The 14,342-nt window shown below is 47.2% G+C and overlaps 1 pseudogene; it reads right to left on the reverse strand.

Moving 5' to 3' along the window:
* Positions 1 to 5,941: 5,941 nt before the first annotated feature.
* On the reverse strand, positions 5,942 to 7,708 carry LOC109260381 (deoxycytidylate deaminase-like; annotated as a pseudogene).
* Positions 7,709 to 14,342: the final 6,634 nt, after the last annotated feature.

Raw genomic sequence — 14,342 nt, forward strand, 5'->3', positions numbered from 1 at the left:
AGGGGGGGCTGATTCTGAAACTAGCAAATGACTCTCTTAGGCGCCCACCTTTCATGTGGCACACCGGCCAGCCCACATCCCATGTCCCCAGCCACCCCCGTTCTCTGACTCAACGCCAAGCCAAGATCGCCTCCGTCCTTCACTGACCCAGGGCCCGGTACCAGCGACTGGAGACCCTCCTGCCGGCTGCAGCCCACCGGCCGACCCTGAGCCGCTGAGCTGGCCCTGCCTCGCCTTTGCCGTGGAAACCACAGTTGAGGCTTGGGCCCCGCTTTCCCTCACTCCTGCCTCCTGGCTGAACTTTGCGCTCTCCCACGCGGACTCTTTCCTTGGAGTCTGTAGGTAATAAAACTCTTCTTTCGGAGACAGGTGTCTGTGTCTGTCACCTTCCGCACCTGATCTCAGGAAAGCCTGGGACGAGTTCCCACGTCCGGGGAGTCACTTCTGCCGCTCTCGGCCCGCACGTGCTTCTTTCTTATCCAGCAATGTCACAACACCCTCTTGCCTGTGTTACACCTCTTACTGCACCAAACACCCCGGCTGTTTTCTCTTTCTTACCGGCCTGTTCCTGCAGCCCCACGAGGGAGGCTCTGTAAGACAAATTGTCATCGTGCTATTAAAAGTCACGGGTGAAGGGAACCGAGTCTTGCTGGAGGGTGGGGAACATACAGGAGCACTTTGGTGGAAGTCCTGCCTGGTCAGGGAACATTGAGAACAGTGCTCGCCGTGAGGGGGCGTGGGTCTTAGGGCTCCAGACAAGGCTTCACTTTTCTGGGTTAACCTAGAGGCACTAAGCCTCCACCTTGGAGTCTTTTAAAAGGCTTAGGATGACCAGAGTTCCTTAATGTTCGACAGGACAGGGAGTTGGGTCAGTTCATGGGGTAAAATCCACAAATCCTGAAAGTATTTGATGTTATGGAATCGGTCATTACATGGATTTTCGGGCCGATGTGATACTCAAACATTTTGGAAATAGAGATACCGCTGTGCGAAGGGTGAGCCTGAGTCCAAAATAAAAACTCAGTCGCGAATGGTGTGCCCTAGGCAGCGGCTCCCTCTGGTGGCAGCACCCCGTTCCGCTGGTCACCACGAACACCCTCATCCGGGGGCCCCCTCCCCGAGCTGGTGCCTTTGTGGCCCGGGAGGTGGGGGGGCTCGTCCTCTGGTGACGTCACACAATTTTAGGCAGGGCTGCGGCTCAGAGTTCCTTCCAGGTTGGGGGCGGTGGAGACCACGGAAGAGGACGCTGGGGTCGGCAATTGTGTTCCGATGGGGGCCAGAGAGTACATAATTGAGGCTCTGTGGGCCGCACTGAATGAGTATGTCTGTGTTCCAATAAAACTTTATTTATGGACACCGACGTTTGAATTTCATGTAATTCTCCCGTGTCATGAATTATCGTTCTTTTGATTTTTTCCCAACCATCTGAAAATGTAAAAATCATTAAAAAAATACACTGAACCTCTGATGGGATTAGAGAATCACTGGTTGTTTTGGGAGCTGCTCTAGTATTGTGATGCGCTCCCAATGCTTGTAGAAAAAAGAATAGCACAGCTGGAATTTGGTGGCGGTGTGGGTAAGTGTGGGGGTGAGGCTGTGGGTGTGGAAGGGGGTGTGGAGGGGGTGTGGGTGAGGGGAGGGGTGTGGAGGGGGTGTGGGTGAGGGGAGGGGTGTGGAGGGGGTGTGGGTGAGGGGAGGGGTGTGGAGGGGGTGTGGGTGAGGGGAGGGGTGTGGAGGGGTTGTGGGTGAGGGGAGGGGTGTGGAGGGGATGTGGAGAGGATGTGGGTGTGGGAGGGAGTGTGGAGGGAGTGTGGAGGGGGTGTGGGTGAGGGGAGGGGTGTGGAGGGGGTGTGAGTGAGGGTAGGGGTGTGGGTGTGGAGGGGGTGTGGGTGAGGGGAGGGGTGTGAAGAGGGTGTGGGTGAGGGGAGGGGTGTGGAGGGGGTGTGGGTGAGGGGAGGGGTGTGAAGGGGGTGTGGAGGGGGTGTGGGTGAGGGGAGAGGTGTGGAGGGGGTGTGGGTGAGGGGAGGGGTGTGGGTGTGGAGGGGGTGTGGGTGAGGGGAGGGGTGTGAAGAGGGTGTGGTTGAGGGGAGGGGTGTGGAGGGGGTGTGGGTGAGGGGAGGGGTGTGAAGGGGGTGTGGAGGGGGTGTGGGTGAGGGGAGGGGTGTGGAGGGGGTGTGGGTGAGGGGAGGGGTGTGGAGGGGGTGTGGAGGGGGTGAGGGGTGTGTGGAGGGGGTGTGGGTGAGGGGAGGGGTGTGGAGGGGGTGTGGAGGGGGTGTGGGTGAGGGGAGGGGTGTGGAGGGGGTGTGGGTGAGGGGAGGGGTGTGGAGGGGGTGTGGGTGAGGGGAGGGGTGTGGAGGGGTTGTGGGTGAGGGGAGGGGTGTGGAGGGGGTGTGGGTGAGGGGAGGGGTGTGGAGGGGTCGTGGAGAGGATGTGGGTGTGGGAGGGAGTGTGGAGGGAGTGTGGAGGGGGTGTGGGTGAGGGGAGGGGTGTGGAGGGGGTGTGGAGAGGATGTGGGTGTGGGAGGGAGTGTGGAGGGGGTGTGGAGGGGGTGTGGGTGAGGGTAGGGGTGTGGGTGTGGAGGGGGTGTGGGTGAGGGGAGGGGTGTGAAGAGGGTGTGGGTGAGGGGAGGGGGGAGGGGTGTGGAGGGGGTGTGGAGGGGGTGAGGGGTGTGTGGAGGGGTGTGGGTAGGGGAGGGGTGTGGAGGGGGTGTGGGTGAGGGGAGGGGTGTGGAGGGGGTGTGGGTGAGGGGAGGGGTGTGGAGGGGGTGTGGGTGAGGGGAGGGGTGTGGAGGGGGTGTGAGTGAGGGTAGGGGTGTGGAGGGGGTTGGGTGAGGGGAGGGGTGTGGCGGGGAAGGCCAGGCCAGAGGGAGGTGGGCCAGTTAGCTTCCCCAGGCTATTCTGCTCACTTCCGCGTGTGTGTAACTTGCCTGTAATGCAGCCTAACAAACAGGGAGCAGCATCCTTTTGGCAAATAGCCTCGACCTTCGCGAGCCCCCATCTCCCAGGAGCATCATTTAACCCCAGAAAGGCTGGAAGGCTGTGGACTCAACACCGCGGGCATGTGGAGGGAGCCCAGAGGCCCTCGCGCGCTGGCCTCCCCCTCTGGTCTGGACAGCACCGTCCTTCCCAGGCTGGCCGCGGTGGCCGGGAGACACTGCTGGCCGAGGGGCCACAGCCATCGTTAACTACCGGCCGTTCAGAAAGACGTGCGGGCCAGGTGCAGAGCCCTGGCAGGGGTTTGCTGAGCCCTGGTCCCAGCGCCCGTCTGGCAGCTGTAGCTTTCCAGCGCACAGATGATCTAAAACACGAAGGGATAAAGACCACTCCTCGTTACAGCCGTTTTGGTAGAAGCTCCTCAAGATTTATGGCTGAGCTCTGGGCTGTGGCCGTCGGATGGTGGTCACGGGGAGGCAGACAGACGGTGAGCCTCTCGTATCTATCCTGACGCGGAAGTTGTGATGAGATCGGAATTCGTATTCGCCTGATTTTACAGGAAAGCAGACTCCGTCAAATCGGCAGATTTACCAGTTTTTCAGAACAGCATTGCCGAGATAAACCATGCCTTACGGAAGAATATAACTGAAAGACAAAAATGATCTGTGTAGGACAACTGCTAATGTTACGTATATTAAGGGGACTGTTTTGAGGAGTTTAATTAAGACGGCTGACTGGATCGTCCTTACACCTACTTGTAATGTTTCCTTTCTCTAGTCGCGTCTTTGCCGTTAAGGGTGAGCATACGATGCTGTGCCCAGCCTGCACTCCCTTTGTGGCTCCTGCTCTCCCGTATTTCACAGTATCCACATCAACACAAGTTGTAAGCCCCATACACGGCAGCTGTCATTCACGGCTCTGTGAATAGAATATTCTTTTCTTACTATTTTATAAGGGATTCATTTACTTTATTTTATTAATTCATTTTTAAAAGTTTATTTCTTTATTTTGACAGAGAGAGGGAGCACGAGTGGGGTAGGGGCAGAGAGGGAAGGTGAGACAATCCCAAGGAGGCTCTGCCTTGTCAGCAGAGAACCTGACTTGAGGCTTGAACGCACGAACCGTGAGATCATGACCTGAGCTGAGACCAAGAGTCGGACGCTTCACCGATGGAGTCACCCAGGCACCCCAGGGATTCAGTTATTGATGTGTTGGACCTCAGTTACAGAGGGTCGAGGGAATCAGGTTCCTCAGCTCAGGGTATGTCAGCATCTCTGGCTGGGGCAAGGACATTTTCTTCCGCGTATTCATTTATTGTGTTTATCCTCATTAATCACTTCCATTCCCAATCTCATACCTAGACAACTATTTTAATTTTTTTTGATGTTTATTTATTTTTGAGACAGAGGGAGACAGAACGCGGGTGGGGGAGGGGCAGAGAGAGAGAGAGGGAGACACGGAATCCGAAGCAGGCTCCAGGCTCCGAGCTGTCGGCACAGAGCCGGACTCAGGGCTCGAACCCACGAACCGTGAGATCCTGACATGAGCTGAGACCAAGAGTCGGACGCTTCACCGACAGAGTCACCCGGGCGCCCCAGGGATTCAGTTATTGATGTGTTGGACCTCAGTTACAGAGGGTCGAGTGAATCACGTTCCTCAGCTCAGGGTATGTCAGCATCTTCTTGCTCTTTTCCCCCAAACACCTGCTCGAAGACTCTGCCAGGTGTGCAGCTAACCTGCTGTTTACAGTTGCTGTACGATGTGACATGTCCACCACACAGCATCCGTCACTCCCCTTGCGGGACCCAAGTCACCTTTGATGCCCCAGAGCGGAGACTCGTGCTTATTCCTTCATGGACATGAACACATGGGCGCTATAATAAGGCCGTGATCTTTAGGATACAGAAACATTGTCTCAGCAAAGGTACTGGGTGTGTTTAATGAAAGATTAAGTGAGATTATAGAGGAGGGCACGGCACGGACTCCCCAGCACACAGTGGTCAGGAACTGGAATTGATGTTGATGAAGGCGCAGCTCCAGGAGCACCCGTGAGCTCCCTCCACCTACCGATCCGGAATAAGCTGCTCCCGTGGCCCCTGTTTCTCATTCCTCACTCACACTCTCCTGTCGTGGAGGGTCCTGTAGAGTAGGTCTTCTGGCACGTGGAAGACCACACGCATAGGGAAGGAGGGGGGTGCTCTGCTCCTTCCATCCGTACGGCATCTCCGCAACAGGAGGAATTCATAAAGGGAGGACCTCTGCGACCAACAAACCAAAACAAGCAGCCGGACAACAGGGGTCCCCTCCCCTAGAGGGACAAGGGGCCGTGACCCTGTGTGTGGCAGGGTAGCAGGAGCAGGGTCCCCACCCCTAGAGGGACAAGGGGCCATGACCCTGTGTGTGGCAGGATAGCAGGAGCAGAGAAGGGGTCCTTGGCTCAGTTATGCTCATCATCTGTAAGGGCAGATGCACCTTCTTATCTGGGATTTTGGGTGGGTAGGTGCGTGGGTGTTCTCCTTGACCCTCGAAAGCAAAGACTTTAAGGCTACTGTCATTCGGGTTTCACTTTTTTTGCCCAAGGACACCATGTGCCTCATTGGGGCCAGATGTTCAAATCGATGTGTCTGCTCATGCCCACTAAGAACACACAAGAATTTATTGGTCTTTCCAGCAATATAGCAGGTAAAGAGCAGGTGATGACAGAGAGCAGGTGCCTTTCTGCGGAAGCATGGCCCCCCAGCAAACCAGGAGACAAAGGGGGGAGGCATCCCACACCTACATGGCAGGCCATCTATAGCCTCCTTCATTTTAAGCCCTAAACCAATAGTTTAAACAAATGTAGATTCCATGTGACAGAAGAGACAGGAAGATGTGTGGCTTCCTATTGTTTAGATGTCTATTTTTGCCGTATTGACTATTAAAAAGTTATTGTAACCTCAACATGAAGGCATCAGCATCTTCTTAGCAGGTGAAAAGTCCAGTCTCCCGGTGCTTTAATGAGACGTGACTCACCGAAGCTTCTGCCTAGGTCTGCTGTTCACTGAATCAAAATCGATGAAAGTCTTGCCTATGCTTCCCGAATGTGACCCCAGCCAAATCAAATGGGAGCCTCGTAGCTACTGTCTCATCACTGTCACGGTGTAAATCATCAGACATCAAAATAACTCCTTTCATACCTGCCTGGATGATAAGCTTAGCACGTTCGTTACATAGGAACAAGGAAACGTACCTTTCACACCTGTGGTGTGCAATCTGTGTTCATGATGGCATTCAGCTCTGCGTGGCACACGTCAGGGTGTTTGGTGTTTAGCTTGCTGTCCGCCATTTCCCTCCAAGGGATCTGGTCGTCACGGAACCTGCTTGGCATCCCACTGTATCCTGTCCCCATAATCATGTTTTCTGCACTCATGAATCACGCTCTGACCTGGCAGCTGGGATCTTTGCTTCTTGGTGTCGATAAGAAGGCCACTGCCAAGGGGTGCCTGGGTGACTCAGTCGGTTGAGCGTCCGACTTCGTCTCAGGGTCATGATCTCGCAGTCTGTGAGTTCGAGCCCCGCGTTGGCTCTGTGCTGACAGCTCAGAGCCTGGAGCCTGCTTCGGATTCTGTGTCTCCCTCTCTCTTTGCCCCTCTCCCGTTCATGCTCTCTCTCTCTCTCTCTCTCTCTCTCTCTCTGTCAAAAATAAATAAACATTTAAAAAATATATATATAAAAAAAAAGAAGGCCACTGCCATGAAATACTCAGCCCATCCCACATAGTTGCCCCTTTCGTGCAGAAAACCCCATTAATGCTAAACCTGCTTAGCTAGACCCCCTCCCAGCCACCCACACTGGGTCTGCAAGCCTGCAGGCTGGTTCTGGTCCCCAGCCACTGCCACCAAAGCACACCCAGGCCATTCAGTGATCTCTTAAATCAGCCACTTAGCGCATTGATTTTCAGCGTTTCATTCTGAAAACAGAAGCATTTTCAAGTCTAGGCAAAAATGGAGGGAACTTCAGGGGTGATTTCAATACAGTTCTCACTATTCTTAGAAAGTAGAGTAGCCAGGGGCACCTGGGTGGCTCAGTCAGTTAAGCCACTGACTTCGGCTCAGGTCACGGTCTCAGTTTGTGGGTTCGAGCCCCACATCGGGTTCTGTGCTGACAGCTCGGAACCTGGAGCCTGCTTGGGATTCTGTCTCCCTCTCTCTCTGCCCCTCCCCCTCCCCTTTCCCCGCTCATGCTCTGTCTCTGCCTCTCTCTCTCTCTCCCTCAAAAGTAAATAAACATTAAAAAAGAAATTTAGAAAGTAGAGTAGCAAACACATCACAGCTTTGCAAGGTTTGAGCAACAAAGTAAAGATACGAATCGAGCCGCTGATGGGTAGACTCTTGTCCAAAACTGGGCCGTGCGTCTCGCAGGTTCTGATATGTTGTGTTTTTATTGTTCTTTAGTCCTAAATTCTTGTACATTTTTAGCATGATTTCTCCTTGGACCAATGAGTTCCCCAGAAGTAGGTTTTTATACCAAGTATACGTGCAGCTATAAACATTTACCTTTTTCTGCAGATGCTGGTATGCCTTGATTCCTCTCTATCTTTCTGGTACCTACTAGTGGCTTGGCTTTGCCGTCTCCATGAAGCTCACAGAAAGCTCAACAGTCTGTGTTGGATGATCTGCCCGTGATCTTTCGGAGCTTTCTGGGTGTGTAACAAATTGCTTTTTTCTTTTGTTGCTTTTTATCTCCTTTCATTAACATCTTTGTCTTTACCTTTTGACAATATAATTATTATGCATCTTGGTGTGGGTCACTTTGGATTCATCTTATTTGGTGATTGCTTTGGGCTTCCTGGATCTGGATGTTCGTTTCTTCCTCCATGCCATGCACGTTGCTGGTCATTTCTATGAACAGGTTTTTTGCCCCCTTTTCTCTCTCCTCTCTTTCTGAGACCCGCGTAATAACGTGTATATGAGTCTGCTTGATCATGTTCCATAAATCCTGTAAGCTGTCTTCTCACTTTTTCATCTTTTCTCCTCTGTATCTCTTACCCTCTCTTTTGTATTTTTCCATTCCTTATCTTTTTACTGCATTCAGGACAAGTGCCTCAGAAGTATCTTCCTTCCCTCTAAATCATTCCTCAGCTATATCTATTATGCTCTTTGACACATCCATGGAGTTCATTACATCATCAGTTTACCTTTAATTTCTAGATAGTCGCTTCTTTTTTTAAAAATATGAAACTTATTGTCAAATTGGTTTCCATACAACACCCAGTGCTCATCCCAACAGGTGACCTCCTCAATGCCCACCACCCCCCCTCCCCCCCTCCCACCCCCCATCAACCCTCAGTTTGTTCTCAGTTTATAAGAGTCTCTTATAGTTTGACACCCTCCCTCTCTATTTTTTTTCCTTCCCCTCCCCCATGGTCACTTCTGATAGGTTTTTATGTACAGTTGTCTTTGTAATTACATTCTCAGTTGTCTTTCAGAATTCCACATTCCAATTCCAACAACCACAATATTTTAGTCCTAGGTAATTGACTTATATTGTTTTGTGTTTTTACTGGCATAAGGGCTTGGTAATCTTTGAGGTCATAATTGTTTTTAATCTATGTGAATTTGGCCAGCATAATTGAAGAAATTTTTTCTGCAAAGACAATTTGCCTTTGCCCTGACCACTATTGAGATCTGGCCTCAGACTGGGTGTTTCAGACCCAGTTTTCACTTCCTTGCAGCACACTTCCTCTGGAACTCATCCCAGGGATACCATGCCCGGCTCTGCTTCTGCACCCCTAGGCTGGACCCTGTCACCCTTGGTTCCCCACTGCCCGTTTCCTGCTTTTCTGGTGTCAGCCATACACTTCTCTGGCATCCCCTCGGCATCCTGGAAGCCCAGTTTCTGCCTCTTCTGCTGCAGCAACTCCAGGCTCTGCTTGTGTTGGCTTTTCATCTGTCATACATTTTCTCTGTCTGTTTGCTTTGGAAGAAGTAGAGTTAGAGAGATCCTGACCTTTGTGTGTCACAGCCTCTAAGAATATGTCCTGTCTGTGTTCTGTTTGCACAGTAGGACCAACTAGCCTCATGAAAGAAAAACGGAGTCCTTGATCTCACACTGAGATTTAAACATAACTGTGTTCTCTTCTTTCTTCCGTTCTTTTCACCAAGCAGGAGATAAGTATGGGGAGAACCAGATCAGTTAGAGAAAAAAATGATGAAACTATAGTTTTCCTTGCAGTGGCTACGATTTATACACAATAAGCAATTTTCTGGCTGGGATATGAAAGGATGTGGAAGATCTTTGTTTCCATAGTAACACCAATAATTTCAGGTATTATAAAAATTGTACTTATCTATGAAACTATTGAAGAGAGATAGAAACAAGGAAACCCCCAACGGACTGATTTCCAGAGAGAGGCACAGCTATGGAGGCAACATTGGAGGAGAAAGCCTGCCAGCCCTCAGAGAGATGAGCCGGGAGTGGTGGAGGTGAGCTGCGGTCGGTGGTTTCAGAGACCCTGAAATGCAGCAATAATTTACTTGACTGAACAATTCTCCCTGGCTTCCCACGCCTGTTGTGCTGAGAAAAGGACAGTGTGGGTGGGGCCGTAAAGCAGAAAAGACTCTGGCCTCATGTGTCCTTGCAATTTCTAGAAACAGATGGCTTTTCTACCACAGACTCAAAAAATGAAACACGTTCAACTCCCACCAGGTTCCAGGATCAAACACTGATGAGACCAAAGTAGTCAGACTTGGCAGGAACCGCTGTGACTCTAGGAGGCAGACTAAGAGATGAGGTCAATTTTAAAAACTGCCACCTAAGCCAAGATTAATTTCATACTTGGGGCAATCTGAGTAATCACCTCCTTGCTTTAGCAGTCATGTATTGGAAAGAGATTGCACAGTGTTGGAAATAAAAACAGAGAAGTGTGCCTGGGTGGCTCAGTTGGTTAAACATATGACTTTGGCTCAGGTCATGATCTCTCGGTTCGTGGATCTGAGCCCCGCATCGGGCTCTGTGCTGATGGCTCGGAGCCTGGAGCCTGCTTTGGATTCTGTGTCTCCCTCTCTCTCTATCCCTCCCCTGCTCACACACACTCTCTCTCAAAAATAGTAAATAAATGTTAAAACAGAGTTATTTAGAAAGTTATTTAAAAAAAGCAATAGAGGGGCACCTGGGTGTTTCAGTTGGTTGAGCTTCCAACTTCCGCTCAGGTCAGGATCTCACGTTCGTGAGTTTGAGCCCCACGTCGGACTCTATGTTGACAGCTCAGAGCCTGGAGCCTGCTTCAGATTCTGTGTCTCCCTCTCTCTCTGTCCCTCCGCCGCTCATGCTCTGTCTCCCTCTCTCTGTCAAAAATAAATAAACATTAAAAAAAATTTAGAAAAAGAAATAGAAACAAAGCAGAGGAACTGAGTAATTCCATCTCCACATTGTCTATGGACAATGTCTAGCACGTCATAAAACATCATGAGGTATGTGAGGAAATTGAGATGCATAAAAAATAATAAGAAGAAGAAACAGATCAACTGATAACCCAGATGTTGAAACCAGAAGAAAAGAAGCTTAAAATTAGTATTATCAATATGTTTGGCTTGTGTCACTTGTAATGCCTGAAGTTCCAAAACCTCCCACAAAAGACCACCAGAGTCGTAAGTCAAAGCCAAGCGGCAAGGGTCGTTTATTGCAGGTTCGAACCTGGTCCTCTGCGCACTCGTCGCCGGTGACACAAGAGGCCACGAATAGGGTTGGTATAGCGTTTTTATAGACAGAGACAAATAGCACAGGGGAGGTTTTTTACTTGTGGCGGGAGGAAGAAAGGGGGAAGGGGGTAGGTGAGGAATGTGCTAAGCAGGCAGGTTTACAGAAGCGAGAAATGCCGGTTAGTTTGTATACAATCACTCATTCCATTACATATCAGACTACATTTAGGAAGTTTTACAGCCCATTCTACAGCGGGTTACAATCAGGAAAGGTCTCACAATGCTCATAGCAAACAGCAAGCAAAACAGACTTCTCAGCAATTGTATTTCTTATCAAAGATCCATAATAAGCAGAAAAGAGAACCTAGCTTTAAACTAAGGCAGGGCTGTCATTTGGATTCAAAGCTGTTCCTTTCACACTGCCTTTTTCCACTCAAAATACATGAAGCCTTTTTCCAAATGAAGCCTTTTTCCATTCAAAATACATATATGTATTTAGAAATTTATAAGTCAAGCTAAAAAGAATGGGTGAACAAATGGGAATCTCATAGAATGTATGAAAATTTTAATAATGCACAGAATGTGTTCTGGAAAAAGAAAAGCGTATTGGAGGACCTTCCCAACAGAATAAACACTGCAGAAGAAAGAGTCAGTGATCTGGAAGAAAGGGTCATAAAATTTTCTGAAAGAAAACACTGGGGAAAAAGGCTGAAAAGCTAAAATAACTGAACAATATCTTTGACTTGGGTTATAAGAATTGGATAGAGGCAGAAAACTGCTTTTAGGAATAATGGTCAAATTTTCCCCAGTGTGGATGGAAGAATATGAGTTCACAAAATTCAAAAATCCTAGCAAATCCCAAGCAGGATACCTTCCAAGGAAACCACACCCATGTATGTCATAGCGAATATGCAGAAAACCAAAAATAAAGAGAAAAATCCTAAAAGCGGTCATGACAAAAAGCCAGTGTGTATAGGACAAAGGTAAGAAGAGTATTGCCTTCCCACTAGAAAGGTAAGCTAGAGGACAATGGAATGGTATCTTTCCAGTGTTGAGACACAAAACTGTAGACTTAAAATTCTACAGAATGCTGGAAATACCCAGCAAAACTATCCTTCTGAACTAAAGGTCAAGTAAAGGTATTTTCTGATAAATGAGAGCTGAGAGGATTTGTTGCCAGTAGACTTACTAAGAAATGCACCTGGCAGTCTTTCAGGATAAAAAGGAATGATACCAACTGTAACCCGGATATAAAAGAGGGACTGGACAGATCTGGGAATGGTAAGTCACAGGAACATTTCATAATGATAAAATGATCAATTCATAAAGAAGGCAAACAAATCCTAACTGTCAATGCACCTAGTGACAGAATTCCATAATTCATGATGGGAAGATTGGTAGAATCAAAGGGACAAATAAACAAAAATCATGATTGGAGATTTTGACACACCTGTTTTCAGTAGCTGATAGAATAAATGAACAAAAATCAATAAGGGTGTAGAAGATTCAAACAACACTATCACCAACATGACCTATTGAGCATTAATTACATCTTACAAATTCCAAATATATGCTTTTTCCCACCACACACGAAACGCTAATCATTGGAGACCACACGCGAGGCCATAAAGTAGTCTCAGTAATATGAGAGAATTGAAATCACTCTGAGTGTATTCTCTGATTACCATGGAATTGAATTGGGAATCAATAATAATAAGACATCTAAAAAAATTCAAATATTTGAAAGTTAAGCAGCACAATTCCAAATAATTCATGGGTTAATGAAGGATTCAAAAGGGAGATTAGAAAATATTTGTAACTGAAGGGTGATAAAGACATAGCCTGTCAGAATGCATGAGATTCTTCAGAAGTGGTGCAAAGCAAGGAGCCACAGAGTTCAAATGCTTGTATTAAAACAACAGTAAAGAAAATTTAAAATCAGTGATCTAGGCGTGCCTCTTAAGAAGCAAGAACAGAGGTGCTTGGGTGGCTCAGTCAGTTAAGATTCCGACTTCGGTTCAGGTCATAATCTCACGGTTCGTGAGTTCAAGCCCCGCGTCAGGCCCTGTGGGGACAGCTCAGAGCCCGGAGCCTGCTCTGGATTCTGTGTCTCCCTCTCTCTCTGCCCTTCCCCAACTCGCTCTCTCTCTGTCTCTCAAAAAAATGAATAAACGTTAAAAAAAAAAAAAGAAAAAAAAAGAGGCAAGAACAGAACAAAGTAAACCCAACAGATTAATTGAATTGATACTTATCCAACATGATCAAGAAAAGAGAGAGAAAAAACAAATGATCCGTATTAAGTATAAAAAGATATTACCACACATCCTTATTAAAGGAATATAGTGGGACTTGTAGGAAAACTTTATGCCAATATATTTGAAAATGTGGATTAAAAGCAAAAAGTTCCCTATTTATGATCTCTGTGTATCCCTAATAAGAAAAACTTACAAAGAAATCATAGGAAAAGAAAAATTAACACCAATATTTCTTATAAACTCAGGCACAAAAACCCTTAACACAATTTAATAAAATCTAACAGTGTATTGAACAGGTGGGGTTTACCCCAGATGAGGAAGATCGGCTTGATATTTGAAAATCGAACATTTGAATTCGCCATGTTGGCAGAATATAGGAGGGTGATCATATTATTTCAACAGATACAGGTAAAACATTTGAAACACCCACCACCTCCTCATGATAAAAACTTCCAGTAATCTAGGAATAAAGGAGAACTTTCTCAATTTGATGAAGGGCGTCACCAGAGCCATCTGACTAAATGGGGACATTGTGTGCTTTTCCTCTAAGATCGGAGCCAGGAAATGCTGATTGTATTCAGCATTGCACTGGTTGTCCCATCCTTATTAACTAAGAGCTAATAAGGCAAAGAAAGAAATTACAGCCATAAACTGTCAAACCAGAAGTTTAGCTCTCTTTGTTTGTAGGTGACATGATAATTTATATAATGGAGAACATTTACTCCTGTTGGGGGCTCTTTTCTCAGCCCAGAACCTGCCCAGGTAGTATACAGTCTGCAAAGTACACAGACCAATTAGCAACATAATAAACTAATCTGGGACAAAGGAAGATCATGGATTATCTCATTAAAATGTAAATCAACGAGCTCAACTATTTTTGCTTCATCTAAATTTTAAAATAAACGTAAATAGCAGCAAAACCAACACAAAAGAAAATTTATAGTGGCTAAAACTGTATATAATAACATTTAGATCTGTACAATTCCATTTGGGAAAGTTCCATTTTGGTGTAAATAATGGCTACAAAAGAAAAACCACAGAAGCAAATCCTTTACAGGTAAAATTCAACCTCTGAATTGCCAGTTAGCTTTTACCATGTACATATATTTCTTTCATATGAAAAAGAGTTGATCCAGTGAATATAAATATATTTATATTTAATAAAATATAAATAAAATATAAATATAATATTTTGTTTAAATAAAATATAAATAAAATTGGGAAAAAAAAGAAATCATTTCATTGTGGTTTTAAAATAAGGGAATTAAACTGGCCTAATGGCATTTACTTGGTATACTTTTTCATAGATACTTTAATTTGGAGATTTAAGCAGAATGCTTCTCCAAAGCCAGAGAAATTAGGACTTGTAGATTACAAATGTGAAAAAGAGATCTCATTTAAGGCTAACTGTAACTGTGGGAAAAAATATGGGGGAAGTAGCCCACAGATAGATAAAATCCTCTGCTTACGGCAAA

This window comes from Panthera pardus, unplaced genomic scaffold (genome assembly GCF_024362965.1).
Source record: "Panthera pardus isolate Hobbes unplaced genomic scaffold, ASM2436296v1 HiC_scaffold_21, whole genome shotgun sequence".
Classification (NCBI taxonomy): domain Eukaryota; kingdom Metazoa; phylum Chordata; class Mammalia; order Carnivora; family Felidae; genus Panthera; species Panthera pardus.